This window comes from Sebastes fasciatus, chromosome 10, assembly GCF_043250625.1.
Source record: "Sebastes fasciatus isolate fSebFas1 chromosome 10, fSebFas1.pri, whole genome shotgun sequence".
Taxonomy (NCBI): Eukaryota; Metazoa; Chordata; class Actinopteri; order Perciformes; family Sebastidae; genus Sebastes; species Sebastes fasciatus.
The window spans coordinates 24,016,771-24,033,533 of NC_133804.1; the positions used below are offsets into that span (position 1 = coordinate 24,016,771).

Consider the following 16,763-nt stretch of genomic DNA (forward strand, 5'->3'; position numbering starts at 1 on the left):
TTGCCCTTGATCGAGTATGATGGGCTCAGGTGGTTGGAAATAACACTAATACAGCATGACAAAGGATGTGGACAAATAGAAATTCTTTGCTTCTCTTTGCTATTGTCCAGGGTGAAAGAGGAGGAAAGGTGTTTCCAGTCTACAGGCAGAAAAGGCCACTTTGGAAGGACAAAGAAAGACAGACATGTGTGTACACATCAAGGCTTTATGCATTGATACGCAAAGAAATATTAATTAAAATGGTGTGTATCCATTTTAAAGAGATTTTAGAGAACTGAAATATAAGTTGCCAGAATTTTTTTTTGGCATTGCACGTCTCTGTAAACCACAGATACGTTGAATTTCAACGTTTCTGAAGCAACTAGAATTACCGCCTCACAGTTGCATTCCTCCGCCAACCAGTAAAGTTGCAGTTTACATCCATGTCTGTCCAAAATGTCATCACTTCATTATTTAATCCTGTTGGACATTTGTGTGAAATTGTCATAATTAGCATATGAAATCTTGAGTTATGACCAAAAACATATTTTGTGAGGTCACAGTGACCTTTGACAACCAAAATCTAATCACTTCTGTCTTGAGTCCAGGTGGACATTAGTGCCAAATTTGGAAAATCCCCTCCTGGCGTTCCTGAGATATTGCATTTACGAGAATGGACCAGACAGAAGTATGGACAAACCAAAAAAATAATGCGTCGCCAGCACGGAGGTATAAAAATATTTTTCATAAATAAGTTTCATATCAGCCTCGTACCACGCTAGCAATGCCACGTGATTAACATTGTGAAATGATTGTTTAGGTTTAAGCCACAAAACTACTTGGTTATGGTTAGAAAAAAGATCATGGTTTGTGTTAAAGTCATAACATAACGACATACCACTGACATGCATTACCATGATTAGCTGATTATGTATTTGTGCTGCAGAGAATAACATAATACTACCAAAACCAAATTCCACCAGCATTGGTCGTGTGGCTAATAAACAATCTAATCGAATCGAACAACGTAACCGTAACAATGTAACTAGCGTAAATAAATCACAACCGCCCCTAGCGGACTTTCTTACGTAACAAGTGTAAAGTCAATGTTTACTTTTAGTTTCACATGGGAACAGTGCTGTCCTGGGTTAAAGTCCTGTGTTTGTTAGTTTTAAAATTACATATATATCATTATTGGTCAACTGTATAATGTGGATTACTTTCATTCATGTAGGTTTAGATATCATTTTTGTCAAATTGAGCAAAGCTTGTGATACTTTTTGTTATGAAACACATGCACACAGAAAATGCTTGTATACACACAACCATTTCACGCTGAGGAAAGTTTATAACCACAGCTACACTCAATACAGTTTCAAAAAACCTTTGTTTTATATTATTACATCGTGTTCATCTGATCTAATGTGGTTCTAGGAATTTGGACTCACTGAATGTCTTTCTGCCACACCGCACTAGCAGCTGTCTGAAATCCAAAAATGACAATCAAAATGATGCCAATATGAAAAAAACTACAAAAACGTTCATTGTTAAGGATTCACAATCCTGCAACACGTATTCAAGATAGGAAGAAGCAGAGCGTAACACATTTTGTTGTAATGAAAGCAAAGAGGGGATTTATGATGAAATACAGCACAGACCTTGCAAGAGAACAGAGTTAATGACTGAAGATGCTTTTTGCATTGAGCACAATGTGATGTTGCTTCCAGCCACTTGTCAGTGAGCTCTTTTGTGCTGCACTGCTCAGACCTGTTTCAGAAAGCATTTGTAAAAATGTTTTTTTTACATGGCTTGTTTTAGCCTCCTCAGGTCCAAGATGGGCGGGGTTAACCGCAAACATTAGGACAATGCACTGATTGTCAGGAAGCTATAACAATAAAAGCATTTGAAACTTAATGACTGATTTACATGACTGACAATATCCGAATAGTCCTCTAGACCACACCCAAACAAGAAATGGTTTGATGCTGAACTGTCAACAAGCATCTAAATTTAGCTCCATTAAGAATCACACCTTGTTTCCTCTCCGTCCCGTATAGCCTTTGAGCAGGTTATGAATCCACCTGCTCCAGGGTTGCTGTTCTGTGCCTGAACCAGACCTCTGACCTCTTGGACAAGCAAACCTCAGAGATTTATTTGATTACGTTTTGGAGAAGAACATAAATATACGTCCGTCTGACCCATTCTCGTGAATGCGATATCTCAGGAACGCCTGAAGGGAATTTCTTCAAATTTGGCACAAACTTCCACTTGGATTCAAGGATGAACTAATTAGATTTTGGTGGTGAAAGGTCAATGTCACTGTGACCTCACAAAACACATTTTTGGCCATAACTAAAGAATTCACATGCTAATTATGTCAATTTGACACAAATGTCTAATAGGATGATTTGGTAAATGGTAAATGGACTGCATTTATAGAGCGCCTTTCTAGTCTTTCAACCACTCAAAGAGCTTTACACTACATGTCAGCATTCACAAACATCCATACACTGTTGGCAGAGGCTGCCATACAAGGTGCCAACCTGCCCATCAGGATCTAATCTTAACTCTCATTCACAAAGAAATGTCTCAGCATTCAGGAGCAATTTGGGGTTCAGTATCTTGCCCAAGGACACTTTGATATGTGGACTGGCGGAGCCGGGGATTGAATCGCCGACCTTCCGATTAGTGGACAACTCACTCTACTTCTGAGCCACAGTCGAAGTGAAGTGATGAATTTGGTGCCGGATTTCTTCAAACAGAGACAAATGACATGTTCATAAAAGGTTTTTCACTCATCTGCCTTGCTAATTCATTTATCAGGCCTGCATGTTTGCCATGTCATATATCCATTTGCTCTGTCTATGTAATACCTGACAGGAGAAAAATAAGAAGGATTAAAATAGTTAAGAGTAAAATACTGTAGATAAATAAAAGAATGGGGGAGAGGAGGAGTGGTGGAGGGGAGAGGAGGGTGACAGCAGGGATGGTGGAGGTGGAGGTTGGGGGTTAAAGAGAAAGAACATGACATTTATCCTGCACTCTCTTTCACTTATGGAAGTCATCAAAGCCAATTTCCTTTTCTGGTGAGATAAGATCAGTCAAATGAAAGCTTGTCTGGGCGGGTGGAGGGGGTTAATATGTTAGCTGGACTGAGAGGAACTCAGCCCACTAACGGCAGCATGTTTTTTTTTTTTTTCTTTACCTTGTCCTGAGGCCCAGGGTGAGCAACTGCTGAAAAGAGCACAGAGCAGCTCCATGGTAACTGACGGAGGCATTAGTGTAACTGAGGCCTGACACGACTACGGACTAGTTCAGTAATGCATTAATGAATTACATGATGGTCAGCGGTATATTCGCTTTTTGCATGCATCTTTTTACAATATTTCGGACTACTCCGTACTCAGTTCTTACATCCTGCTGCTGTCACATACAGTAATGTGTTACGTCACCGGGTGCAGGACCTGCTGGGGGAGTCCGTCCCCCTTTAGGGACCTCAGAGACGCAACGGAAAGCGTAAAGACTCACTGAGCCTCTGTGATGTTTTTCAAGTGCTTAACAGCTCAATCTCTCTTAAAATAATTACACCTGAAAGGCAGAGATCCATCACAAACGCCCCGGTCTGGAAATTGCCCTCAGATGGGCACAGAGAGAGAGAGAGAGAAAGAGAAAGAGAGAGAGAGAGAGAGGGAGAAAGAGAAAGACGACATTTGTAAGCTATTATGCCTTTAAATCCAAATGAAGTTGTAGCTAATCTGGCAACAACTTCATTTGTAACTTTGGTGAGTGCAATATTATCATTACTGATAGAACCGATGGCAGGAGCTACGAGATTAAACCCAAGTTTACCATTTAATATAACACTTTAAAGGCCAATTTACGGTTTATGCATGGCCATATAGGAGGTCGGGATCGAGCTCTTCTTGCTGTCAGGAGGACGACATCATGTTTTCTGGTATGGATGTGTGGAACATGGCTGCAGGTAAGTCTGCAGCTGTCCACATCTGTGTCTGTACTGAAGTATGATCAAGGCTTAAGTCAGTTCACATTTAGATTCTGGATCATTGTTAGATACTTTTAGCTACTATGGTTCAGTGTTTTCTTTTGTGAATATGCTGCAGCTCTGATTCACACATCTTCACCATAGCAACAGCCGCTGTGGTCAACGGGTACTGTGGTTTTTAGGAGACATTCACCAAACTGACGTAAAACACTAACTTCTCCAAAATTAGTTGGGACATTAATAGCCAATGGCCATACCGTAAAGCTATAATATCATTAAATTATCCAGGAGACTCACATCATTAAAAGAAATCCTTGAAATGCTAATTTACAGTATTTTTAGCAGTAATTTAGTACTATCCTTTAATTCCATGAGGTTTCCTGGGTTAAACCCCAAAGCTGTCAAAACAGACTCCTTTGGAAACTACCAGCATCAGATTAATAGTTTGCTAAAATAAAGCAGACTGTCGTGCTCGGCCCCTTTCTCGGCAACTGTTCTAAAAGTGAATCATACCAGTATACGCTCTGTGCATGTTACAGTCCAAGCTGCTGTTGTTGTGAAGGCCTGCGATACAGAGCTAGTTAATGTTTACCCAGAAAATATGTAATTGCAGACTTCCCCCTAATAAACTGTTCCAGAATGCAGACCACAGTCCTCCTCCTGTAACATTATTATTATCTGCAGGCCTTTGGGACTGACTCCGTCTTTCTCCCTCTCTGCCTCTCACACACACATACAGTTATACACAGACACACACACACACACATCTTTAAATATAGAGATGATACAACCAAACTAAAAACATGTTTAACCAAAGCTCGGATAGTCAGTCTAGCTTGATGCAGATTCTGGCAAAATACTGAGCAACGTGTTGCACTAGTTAATCAAAAGTGACTAACTGGAAGAAACAGAACGGCACCAACAGTATTTTTTGAACACATCATCCACAAATGCCTGAAATCTGATCTTAAACTACTCATAAACACGAAAAAACTAGATTGTGCTCTTTGAATGCTGCATAAAGAAACATCGGTGCATTACAGCAGCAGTGTGTAGAGTCCTGTTGCAGGAGTGCAAAATGCAGCCACACAATATCTCCTTGCATTGCTTCCTCTTAAGGTTCCTTTATACAAAAAAAGAAGCAATGTAAAATACATTTCCTACTGGTAGTGCTTTTATTGCTTTATGGATCCATCAATCACACTGATAGAGAAAGAGGAAGTCCAATAGGCAATGATTGCCAAAGAAGTGTCTGACACACCTCGGGAATTTGATTTATAATAGAAACATTCTTTGCAAGTATTTTCACCTTAAATATTAATTGTTGGAATCAGTTGATATATATGCATATTTTGTGTTTATTATGTGTCTGTGAGAACATGTTTCCTCATCTATAATAATTTACCTCAAACCTTGATCATTACTGCTTATTACTTATCTTTGAATGAGATGAGAAGACCGATACTACTTTTGTGTCTGTGCTTTAGTGTGGAGCTGGAGCCGGTGTACTTTTGAACTTTGGACAGAGCCAGGCTAGCCGTTTCCCCCTGCTTCCAGTCTTTATGCTAAGCTAGGCTAATCACCTCCTGGGTCTAACTATGAACTTAACCCCCTGAACCTCAAGCGGGGGTCACATTATATTCACTGTGGCCTCGTTTTTCACTGCATGCGTGTCATTTGTACGCCGCTTCTGGTGTGTCATTAGTACACCACGCAACAAAGCTATGGTAACGTCCGCAGTTAGGGTTAGGCAACAAAACCACTATTAATGGTTGGGCTTAAAATAAGTATGTAACATCCCAAACGTCACTAACATAACTTGCAAATAGAACAGCCTGCTATAAATCATAAAAAAGAAAAAACGCAAGTTGCATTCCTTTGATAATTCATTTTACAAAGATTGTTAAAAAATAAAAGTGTTACCAATATTGGAAAAAAGACTGGCAGCTCCACACAGTCATGAGAGTGGTATACATCCTCATGTCACTCTTGGTAAGAAAGCAGGTAAGCATTTTTCCTTTCCTCCTTTTTATTTTTCATTTGAAAATAAAAATGGTGTACAGTTTCTTTTTTTAGACCTTATTAGATTTATATATTTATATGAGAGGAATTTCAGCCAAGCCACAACAGGTGAGTGTGGTCATTAAGGTCAAAAGGCGAGCAGCTGGTGTGTAGAGGAATAAATCAGGCATTCCATGTTTTCAAAAATCTAAATCATCAGGGTGACATGATTTTGTATATGTTGAAGAAGGTTTATAACCTTTGTGTTTGTGCTGCCTGTACTGGGGGAAAACACAATAATAAGCATTCTTTTCCTCATTCCTGAAAAAAAAAAAAAACACATTTTGCAGATATGTGGGTTTTCCATGACAGCAGTGATATTTTTTAAACACAGGTTTATGGTTTCACGAAGCAGCTCCGGAAGAATGTTAATATTCAGGTCAGATAAAACAGTAACTCCCCGTTTCCGGCCACGGCTGTAATTTTTACGCCACAGAGTAACGCTGGATGTCCCAGTTGAGGCTGAGGTTGGCTGACGTCGCTTACATTCATGATTACCGTCCGTAACATGTCTTTAAAAGACCATTTGGGATGGAATTATTTTATGCTGGATTATTTTTACATTCTACTTGGGCTTTTTGTCATGTTGGAGCGCTAACTGTAGCTGGCTCCTTCATTTTCCTCTTCTTTTCAAAAAGACTTATTGGTTCCTGCTCTGCTTTCTCTGTAATAAGAGTGGGCATCTGCCTCCAAGTCTGCCCAGTTTAATATATAGAGACAAATTGCATTACGTCAGTACTGAGAACCGTGTAAACAGCCAAGATGGCCATTATGTCATTACTGGGACTTTCCTTTGTAAAGGTAGTGCACTGCTGCTCTTTGGAAGTCTTTAGAACAAGTGTGGTTTGAAAAATATGAATGCTACTTCCCCTTTCACAGATAAAATCAATAAAAAACATTTGGTTTTATCTTTCCACACAAACATTCCTTTCTATATGAAATGTCGGGAAGATGAGAAACCACACATGACGTTATTAGACAACACATTCAGCATCTATGAATGAAAAACAGACATCATGTATATCCAGAGACTTCAGGAGCAATTTAAAGAAGTAGTCCAACTTTGATCTGGAAATAAGTACCCTGCATTACTGATTTGCTGATCATCACTTAATGAAAGCTTTCACATTTCCTGGGGTCAGACAAGTACACACAAGAACCATGACTACACCATTTTCCCACACAGCAACTGGTATCCTCTTAAAGCCCTCTGCGGCAAAGAAAGTGACTTCATGTCCCGGATTTATTGGGTACAAAAAGAAGAAAACACTGCAAAGTTTGCTTAAGCAGCAACCGCTACAGCAGTAACACTTCTTACAGAGAGGAATACAAACTTTATCAATTAAAGAAGTCCAAAGGCAGTACCACCCAGTAACACTTCTTACAGAGAGGAATACAAACTTTATCAATTAAAGAAGTCCAAAGGCAGTACCACCCATACAGCTTGACTGGCTTTTTGAAAACAATGAGCACCAATGATTTTCGGCACAGACGATCCCAACAACAATTGCTACACTAAATAGAAGAAGGCAGTAATATTGACCAACACAACAGTGTCTCAACAACAGTCTCTGGAAAGCAGAATAAACATGAATTGTGCTTTTACACCAAGAAGTGTGATCGCCATGCAGTTGGTGATTCTGGAGCAGGACATCATTAATGGTGTTAAAGTTTTACGTACTGAGGGGTGAATTCACAAAGAATGGATTGCGGCTGCTGATAGCCCCTTGAACTGTGCATCATTTGCAACCGCTATCTGCCCCGTCACAAGGTCCGATTCACAACGGATATTGCGCTAATGATATTACAGCGCAAACACGTACATAAAGTTAGTTAAAAACAGCTTATTTAAAAAGGTACAGTGTGTAGGATTTGGTGGCATCTAGTGGTGTGGTTGCAGATTGCAACCAACTGAGTACCCCTCCCCTCACTCCTCCCTTTCCAAGACTGCAGTAACGTGAGCCGCCGAGTGCAAAACCGTGGTAACTCTGCTCGCCTCACTCAGAGGCCATCCTTACCATAATAACACTACTTTATAGGAGCAACGGAAGTCAGACGGCGGTTGGCGGTACCACAGTTTTGCACTCTAAGGCTCACGTTACCACAGTTTCACAATTCAGAGAACTACGGTGACCTTCAGGTAACGTAAAAACATGAAAGGCCCTCTCAAGAGCCAGTGTTTGGTTTGTCCGTTCTTGGCTACTGTAGAAACATGGCAGACTCTGAAGAGGACCAGCTCCCTAGGTAGAAATGAAGGGCTCATTCTGAGCTAACAAAAACACAATGATTCTTAGTTTCAGGTGATTATACACTAAAGAAAACATAGTTATGAGTATTATATTCCATTTCTGCTAATACATCCTCTGAAATGTTATACACTGGCGCTTTAAACAACTTTATTCAGAGGTTAAACCAAAAGTGAGCACACAGCAGGTGAGCACAATGTCATTACTCCAATATGAATGATGGCCAAAGCTACGGATGTAAGACCCAAGTTGTAATAAGCGGGAATCATTCTTTAATACGAGAAGGAAATGACACAATTGGAGGGCCGTTCAAGCCTGGGCACCATCTGTGTTAAGCAGTGGAGCGGAGCAGGTGAGGATAATAATAAATCACAACAAGTCCGACCGAATGGCTTCTGATGCCAAAGTCAAACTCAGTCATTGAAGCACGGAGAAGAGAGGTGGGCTCTATGAAGAGGAGTGTTTTTCTTCTTCGCTCCCTGTGGGAAAAAAGGGGGCTCAGGACATGCTGGCATCCCACGGAACACTGAAAGGGGGCGGATGGTGGTGGAGGGGTGCGTTTTCTTTCTTTTTTTCCCCCCCTTCCTCTAACTCCACACTGCCTCGCTGCCCTCAACTCCGCCCCTTCCGTGAGCTGGGAGGTGGTCGAGGAGTGTGTGGCTATATGTGTGTGTGTGGAAAGTGTTAGGGGTGGGGGGGGCTCTTATTGAAGCCGAACGGAGTGGAACCTCTCGCATTGTCTCCCCTCCTGCACCCCACCCCCTTACTGCCTCACCCCCCGTCTCCCTCCTCCTTTCTCCAGGGACAAAGAATGCCCTGAATGCCTGGCGTCTCCTGCAGTGTCAAATAACTAAAGGATAGGTGGAATGGTGGCAAGGGCCCAGGAAGAAGAGGAGGAGGAAGAAGAAGAAGAAGACAAATCGGAGGAAGTTATAGTTGACTTGATTATTTGTTGTCTTTTTATATATTCATGGAAACTGTCGATCCATCTGTCAAAGCTGTCAAAGTCAGACACTTTCAAACATCCATCTTGACATCCTTTCTTGGAGGCTTGGCAGATGTATAACAGCGCGTCTGAGAGAGAAAAGTCATTATAACATAGATCAATTTGTCAGGCAAGGTCTGAGATGATGTGTTATTATTTAAATGTACTGAAACAGCATTTTTTTGCAACTCATATGAGTATTTGTTGATCTGTCGCCCCAGTAGGACAAAGACACAATGTCACTACTTTTTCAAGTTTGGGCGTTCAAGTCACGCACTTTTCTTGGCCGTCCATCCTCCCTGACTTAAGACTTTACACAGAGGTACAAAAACAACTTCCTGTTAGGAAATTAGTACATCAACGTATATGAGCTTGTTGTTGTTTGTACCTTATGATGATCACATCATATTTTGAATGAGTCAAACTGCAGTAATCCTCCTCCTAAAGTTTGATTGATTATGGGAGTGGACAGTTCCATTTCTTAATTTCATACAGCAAAATGAAATCCAATAATTCATGGTATGCTGCTTTGTTTCGTGCACTGAACATCTCGGAATTGTTTACTGGCAAAGCTCGAACGCGTATTTCACTTGTCACTGCAAACATTTGCCAAAAGTAGTCTTCTGAAACTAAGTGTGGTTTTAAAATTATGTCCCGTGAGGTTTGACATTCACATCTCCAAAACAACATACTGCAGCTCTCTATTTCACATGCTCACACCCACTCAGACACGCTGCAGCCCTATCATACAGTGGATGTAATGGGTGACTGTGCTAATTGCTGCAGCCCTCCAAAGCAACAAGAACAGGGCGGCCTCACAACCACATGAAATCATCTTATTCCGCAAGCAGTGTGTACAAAAAAAGCCCATCCATCAAGCTGTCACGCTAACCTCATACTCTTCCAAAGGTAGGAAGTGAAACTCTCTCTCTCACACTGTGAGCAGTATGACTTCATCCTCACAACACACCATCCATTACAGGCCACAGCTCGAGATGACACAAACTCATTCATTCTTATTGCATCGGGAGGGATAGCTTGAATTGTTCCAAATACGCTGTGAGCCACAGGAGAATACAGTGATTTGATGTTTACACTGGCTGAAGTCGCTGGTACTCTTTGTGTTTGTGGAAATACTCTCTCCATCTGGTGCAAAAAGGCAAGAATGAGTTGGATGTACCGTCTGAACCGTTTTTCATTTATGTAATCATATATCAGAGGTTATCCGTGAGATGTTCACTGTTTTGACAGTATCTATATATTAACTGCATCTGAAAATACTAAATCAAAGGACGACATAATAGAAGTAAAACCATATCTGCGCTGTATGAAAACACCACATCTGAAAGAAATAAGAAAAACAGCCCAAAGGCAAGTATGTTAAGTAGCCTAATTAGAACAGGAAATTTAGTTGTGAATAGAATTTGAATATGTTTTACAGATATCCTCAACTGCATCAATATTCACCGTTCTTAGGCCCTGATCAGGCAGAGCGTGTTTTAGCAGGCTTTTTGTAATTGTTTTCAATGAGCATGAAGCCTTTTCTGCGCTGCTTTTGCGTTGCTAAACCGCCTGACCGTGGAACGATCAAATGGATACTTTTCATTGCAGATATTATATATTTTTCTAAAATTAATCGAGGCATTCAATAATTATCCAATGTGATATGTGTACAAAAATATTCAGATTGTAATGCAATGAAAGCAGCTAAAAAGAATGTTAAGCTTTTGGATTTGTCATGTGATAAGCACTTTGGTGCTCTATGGAACAAAAAATGAATAAAGATATGTCCAAAAACACTTGAATAAACATGAGGAAAACATTTTAAACATATTGTGGAGTGCCATTTCCTCAGCCGATACTGCTTTTGAAAAACATTAATTTTTGCTTTAAGTAGTGAATGATGGTCATTTTATTCAAGTTCTTGCCAGAGCTTCATGGACCACCAGGTGGCGTTGTCCAGATTCCCTGTTTTTGGTGCCATTTGGCAGAACACCAGCGACAGTGGCTTACCAGCAGAGATAGGATGAAAGTTTGGCTTAGTGCTGATCGCTGGCAAGATATGCAGCTGCTTAGCAAATGGCCCGTTCTACAGAGGAAAACTACAGTAACTATGCCACAGTGTGAAGCAGTAACTTTTCTTTTTTTTAACCAAATTTCTTACATGTGTTGATCAAAACCACGGTGGGCTTGTGATATGAGAAGGCTGTGTAAAAAAAACTTGGTTTGGTTTCAAAGGGTTTTTGTGGATAAAGTTGGACTTCTGTGCAAAATCCCTCTCTAACCAAGGAGGTGAAATTGTTAGACGTCAGCGTTCATAACCAAAACAAAAGGACATATCCTTTAAAGAATGAACTTGTGTGAAAGAATCAGATTGCTGAAGATAAATAATGCATTATATCGAATTGTTATCATTCAAAAACTACTTTTTTTTTGCCAAAAGAGAGGAAATTTCATGAAAATTGAAGTAAAAAGCAGCTGCACTGAGACACAATGACAGACGTATGGATGCAGCAGACACATGGTGTTTGTATTGAGAAATAATCAGGCTGCACTTTTTTTTCTGCTCTCACTGACATGAGATATGATCTGCAGGATGGAGAGGAAAAGCAGAGGGAAGGCTTGAAAGGCAGAAAATTAAATGCCTGTGTGTGCATGTGTGTGTGCACAAAGAGACAGAGTCCCACAGTTTTACGAGGTTTTGTCCCGTTTTCCCCTCAGACTGAGAATCAGGGAATATTACTTCAGGTCCTGTGCTTCACTGCCGGCCTATCAAATACACAAAGTAGTTAAATGAAATGACTGGAAAGTGCACTTTGAACTCAGCCCCTGGCAGAGGTCCCATTCAAGCAGAAATGTAAAAGTTCCTGTCCTCGGTGGGGCCCCCTGTTCGGGGTGTCCCCATAAAAAGACTTATAGCTGGTTACAGCAGCTTGGAAAGAAGCCCATAGATGGCCCAACAAGCCTCGACCAGCATTATTTCCTACCGGCCTCTTTGTTTGGTGAAGCCTTTTTTCTGGCAGTGTTCCTATTGCAGCGCTCGACTTCCCATTGAGAAAACAAGCAACCCCCTCCACCCTCCCGACACCGCCACCGCCACCGAGCACGGCACTCGCAGTTCAGCTGTGTGCTGCAAAACCCCAGGCTTTTAGCCTCCTTGTTGTCTTCAAATTAGTCAAAGTTTATTCAGCTTGTATTTGTTTCATTTTTTTTTTTTTTTTTTTTTAAAGCATCCACTGCATACAAACCGCATATTTATCATCGATACTTTTATTACAGAGCCCCTCCAGGAGCCGTCGGTGTAAATGAAGTAGCACCTCCTGGTTATTGTTTTCGCTGCTTTTTATGAAATCGTGCAATCAAAGTTCACTATTGTTTTATTACGGGGGTAATTTATCAGTGTTCCAAGAGTTAATGGTTTCCTTGCCTGTCTAAACAGCTTGTAAAAAAACTAGAGCTCTTAATGAAGTTTGAGCACAAAAACTGATAATATAAAGTTCCACTCTATTACCATACAAATTATCTTTAAAAGGGGCTCTGTAAACAATTATATTCAATCAGCTTTATTCATCCCTCATGGACATTTCGGAGCAGACATGGCTCTTGGACGTTGGACTGAGCCATTTAAAGTAAATGAGCCGCAGGGTTGAAACAGGTTGGCATGGTTTGGCATGTCAGTCACAGTCCACAAGCAGAGCACAGTAGCACCTTTCCATGTTGCCCGGCTGCCTGTCAGCAGCTACATTAAGCCATTACACGAGTGTGGAAACCGCCCCTGTGGCTGGCCCACACCAGCACACATCAGCTCAGGGATACATACCATAATTATCCCCCCACTTCATACTCATCTCCCCTGGCAACTGCAATCATACAGCCCAAATAGCTCGGGCTAATTCATTACTTTGGTGGAGGGAAGTTGGCTGCCTGTAATGACACCAATTGCCCTGACCTAAACGCTGTAATAGGACCTCTCAGTACACTGGCGAGGAAATGGCTGCAATTGAGGCTCTTCCACTTCCTAGCAACCGAAGCTAGGGCCTACAATTTGAAGGGGGAAATGCTTTGCATTACCTGTGCCCCGCAGCTTGAAATGCAGCCTAATGAAGGCGAAATTGTATGAATTAAGCAGACTTCGGGGGGGGGAGGCAACAACAGAAAAGTGGAAGCATGTGTGTCAAATGGGTTTTCTCGTTAATTCGGTGGCTGTCTAACGGCTAGATTAGAGCCGACCGGAATCTGCCTGGTCGCGCAATCAGGAAAGACCAGAGGGGAAACAAACACAGGCCGTCTGTTTGGTCCCTACTGGACACAGAGGGAGAGGAGGAGGAGGAGGAGGAGGAGGAGGAGGCAGGCGAAGGTGGTGGAGGTGGTGAAGGGACGGGAGGGAGTGGGCTCGCACTACAGTTCCAAAGAGTAGAGTCCAATATTTAACAGCAAACTGCAAGGGTTAGTGTTTCGCAACACTGACCTGGGTCAAATAATATTAGCAAATATATTTTATGATGTGTTATATACTGCTTAGGTGCCAGATGGAGAGGGTGCACCAGGCGGGACAATACAAGGAGTGAGAGAAAGTTCAGAAAAGCACAGGAAAGTAAAGTTGTCAAGATTAAACTCACTATCTGAAGGACATACTGCTCCCATCAGAGAGTCAAAAACAGCCTAAAATTAGAGTGCAATATGTATTTTGCAGAGGATAGGCATGTTTTAAAGGGTTGTTTCACCTAAATCACAAAGGAAAAAACATATTTTCTCAAATCAGCACACTGACAGCTGTTGATGCCTGTTGGGCTTCAGTTTGCCATGTTATGATTAGAGCATATTTTTACGCTAAATGCAGGTGAGGGTTTCTGGACAATATTTGTCATTGTTCTGTGTTGTTAATGATTTCCAATAATAAATGCATACATACATTTGCATTAAGCAGCATATTTGCCCTCTCCCATGTTGATAAGAGTATTAAATACTTGACAAATCTCCCTTTAAGGTACATTTTGAACTGATAAAAAATGTGCGATTAATTTGCAATTAATCACAATTAACTATGGACCATCATGTGATTAATCACAGTTAAATATGTTAATCGATTGACAGCCCTAATTGTCTCACTTGCCTGTATTGTGATTTAGCCTTTCAGACAGTTTTTGGTTTGAGCTATCAGACTCCAACCCACTACTACTTCCCATACAATAGAAGTGAATGGGATTCTGTTTGTGGTGCACACATGATAATAATTCAACAGCAACTTATTATTGCCCTCTATACATTCAGCGTTCAACACCTCCTATAAACTGAATACTTTGAAATAAAGCAGATAGAATAGAACCAGCTTCATACACAAGTGCAAAACAACATCTTGTAACAGGAGAGACTTCAGAGAGCAGGTCCAAAGCACACTGGAGCACACGGACTTAAGGCAGTAAACTTTATTTAAAGCCTAACGTTTCAACGCCAACTGCGTCTTCATCAAAGTCAGTATTCTGTGGGCAACGGACAGGCCTTCTATTCATCGTGAGGCAGTTGAAGCGCCCTTCTTCACGCAAAACAACATCTGTCTGTCTGCGCTAAAAGAACAGACACAGGAGCCATATGCAGACCGGAACATTGTATCCTCACTCAACTTTACCTCAACAAACCCCACAAAACACAGGTGGCCCTGTTTTAGCCCTGGATCACATCTCCGCGCTCCTATTGGTTGGCTCTTAATAAAAGCAGCGCTCTTTCTCCGAACTCGTCTGCTGGAAAGCCTACCTGTGGGATGACGTGCGGATACAGGCGTCTGATTGGTCGGAGGGTATAATGTTATCTGGATGATCATCAGTCGGGAAGGATGAGGCCAAGAGCTCGACGGGAGCTGGAGAGCATTCCAGCGGTGGACTGGTGAGCAGATGGAGACATCTTTCTCCCTGTAGAGCAGGTGGAGGTCCAGGTGAACCGCCTCACCCTCACAAAACCTGCAGAGGAAACAATCAAAATGGATTTTATTCTTATTTCTGTTGTCAAATGATTGTTTCTTTGTGTTTTGTGTGCTTTTAGTTGAGACAACAGGTACAAAATTAGATCTTTAGCTAACTGTCAATGTAGATTCATGTGCCCTGTCCCCTACAAGTAAACAGATAACCAATAAACAACCAGTAGAAACAATAATCACACATTAACACTAAGTTGCATTTCATAAAGGTACTTTGTTCATAATGAACAGTGAGACAGCACAAACTCAGTAAGACTCACTTGAAAAACAAACAAAATCAAAACCATCTCCAACACAATGATTGACTTTAGATCTTACGTGCAGTTCCACAGGTGAAATCACTCTCCGACGTGTCTCTTGAGATGTTGAAAGTTGCAAAGAACGTGGATGATTTAAATGTCTGGAGTCAATTTGCTGTCCATTTTTTAAAATCATCAGCAGGTGCAACTGGCAAAATCACTTTTCTCAGTGAAGGAGCTTGCTGAGTTCACATAAACTTACATGCCCTTCACTGCTTTGACTCTACAGGAAACGAGTGGACTTCATATGACTTCATATGACTAGCAGGGTGAACAAGGGCTAGAAATGTTTGGTGGCATTTCATTTTACAGTGATGTGCCATGTGAAGCTTTGAGATAATCTTATTTCCTGGTTAAACAGGATGTTGGGGGGCGGGACATAAAACAGTGAGGGATCAATGTGAACCAATGGAATGTCACTTTGGGACAGAGAAGCTGATTGATTTGGTAGTAGATGAACAGGAGCGGGGCTTAAACCTTTGTGATGCTTTATTGGTTGTTTAAGCCAACTTGTGACAGTTTGTGAGTGAATTGTGTGTAAGTGAAGTGCATGTGCCAAATTTGACCAAAAGGCTAAAAAGTATGTTACAAAGCAAGCCAACTACTTTGCATTTGCAAATGACATTTTGTTGGGGATTTTGTAGGAAGTTTGATGTTGTATGGTATTGTGTTTATTAATTATTAATTAATATATCTGCAAAAAATGTCCAGCATTTTTCTTTTCTACTCTTCAATGTCTCCTCCATCCTGGCAACAAAAGTAAGATTAAGACTTTCATGGTTATGTTTAAACAACTCAAAGCACTTGGTAATGGTTTGGGAAATATCAATGATAAATACATGGTTAAGATATCCAAGGTGTGGAAGGTGAAGTTTGGAGAAGGACAGACTTCACCTGAAGGATGTATGTAGTCCGTGGTGCATGAACACAAGTAAAAGTAAATATAAAACTTCTCTAAAAGATATGTCAATTAAGATATGCACATACTGTATAGCATGGTTAAGGTTAGCAGACTCAAAATGTTAAATATCAACTTGTGATGCTTCAAGGTTACTTTCATTCAGGAACAAAACCCCTGATCTTTACCAAACCTTCACGAAATGTTCCAGTAGCCCCAACCATAACCACACGTCGGACGTATAGGACATGTTTGATCATTTGTGTTGTTTTGTTTGTTTTAATATGATTGATTTGATATGGTAACTTACACTGGGGTGTA

The 16,763-nt window shown here is 41.0% G+C and overlaps 1 long non-coding RNA gene across 3 annotated transcripts in view; it reads right to left on the bottom strand.

Moving 5' to 3' along the window:
- LOC141775575 (uncharacterized) overlaps positions 1-15,910 on the bottom strand; it is a 99,984-nt gene extending 84,074 nt beyond the window's left edge. For 2 of the 3 annotated variants that reach the window (XR_012595623.1, XR_012595622.1), the window contains exons 1-2: positions 15,564-15,910; positions 15,026-15,228 (exon numbers count right to left, since the gene is read on the bottom strand). This is a non-coding gene — a long non-coding RNA (uncharacterized LOC141775575). The remainder of the gene's footprint in view (positions 1-15,025; positions 15,229-15,563) is intronic. The other variant, XR_012595621.1, reaches the window with a different exon arrangement.
- Positions 15,911-16,763: the final 853 nt, after the last annotated feature.